Source organism: Crinia signifera, unplaced genomic scaffold (genome assembly GCF_055691185.1).
Source record: "Crinia signifera unplaced genomic scaffold, ASM5569118v1 HAP2_SCAFFOLD_101, whole genome shotgun sequence".
Taxonomy (NCBI): domain Eukaryota; kingdom Metazoa; phylum Chordata; class Amphibia; order Anura; family Myobatrachidae; genus Crinia; species Crinia signifera.
In genome coordinates this window covers 187,568-188,770 of record NW_028141995.1, presented here as the reverse complement: position 1 = coordinate 188,770, position 1,203 = coordinate 187,568, and the positions used below count along the sequence as shown (strand labels likewise).

The following is a 1,203-nucleotide window of genomic DNA, read 5'->3' as shown; positions in this document are numbered from 1 at the left end:
ACTCTTGATAAACCCCATCCCATTTTTCAGCTATAACACTACCAGCAACAACATCCTTGGTTGTGCTGCCCTCATTATTTAATTTTTTTCTTTCTTTTTCTGGGACAGGATCAGCAATCCTTGACTCTCTCATTCATTATTGGACACCTAAGGTGGATGATGGACAGCAGAGGCTAGGGACTGCATTATTGACACCAGCCCATCCTTTTCGCTGTTCTCTTCTTATTTCAGTGCTCTCTCATCAGTCGCGTCATATCCATCCCCCCTGCAATGCGGGTGAGCACCAGGGTGGACTATTTAGGGCGCCTCTGACAGCAGAAGCACCTTATTTCGTTTGAGCCTCAAACTCGGGTATCCCTCTCACATGTTTACAGTATTACTACCATACCACACTGGATCGCCTGAACCCATTCCGATTTCAGCAGCTAAGCAGTGTTGGGCCCGGCTAGTACCTCTGGGAAGACTCTTTGGGAATACCGGGTGTTGTAATTAATTTGCAGTAGGAGATTACCTCTGGATACAGCTCAATCTTACCAATCTTTCCTATGCTTCTATAATTTTTTTTCACTGTCAGGTAGAGACCGTGTATTACGATTTCCCACTCCCGGGTAATAATCCCTCTTTATAATGTTATGACGGAGACAGACTGATACATGTCTCATTAACCTTTAGGATTCGGTGTGTCAAGCGTTCACAATTATATACCTGTACCCTGTATAATTTTCCTTGATATTGTTACTAATTGAACATTTTTTGTTTAACAGGGACCTCTTTTGCTACAGGTATATGTGTATTGTTCATCTTAAACATTGCGCCCACTTTGATAATTGTATCAAGGACCCTCTCTCTTCTTTGACAGGTTATCAACCTTTTATCCTGTGATATTTCCAAATACAATTTATAGAATATGTATTGTCTTGTTTAGCATATTGTTTGCATCGGATTTAAATACAACCCTTTTTTTAGAGTGTAATCTTAATAAAAGTTAAGTCTTATCTCACCCATTTATCATCTCTCCACACAAACTATACTATCGTTATCTTAAAGTGTGCCCCAAAAACCCGTCTGTATGTTCCCTTTTTGGTCTTTCTTATGACCACCCCCCCTTTTTTTGTCTTGTAGGATATAAAGTGGCCAGGGATGTAGTGTAGGCTAAACAGAGTGGTCAGGGATATTGTTTAGGGTATAAAGAGGTCAGGGATG

At 40.7% G+C, this 1,203-nt stretch overlaps 1 pseudogene; it reads left to right on the top strand.

The window, feature by feature from the left end:
• The first annotated feature begins 374 nt into the window (after positions 1-374).
• Positions 375-492, top strand: LOC146051507 (5S ribosomal RNA; annotated as a pseudogene).
• Positions 493-1,203: the final 711 nt, after the last annotated feature.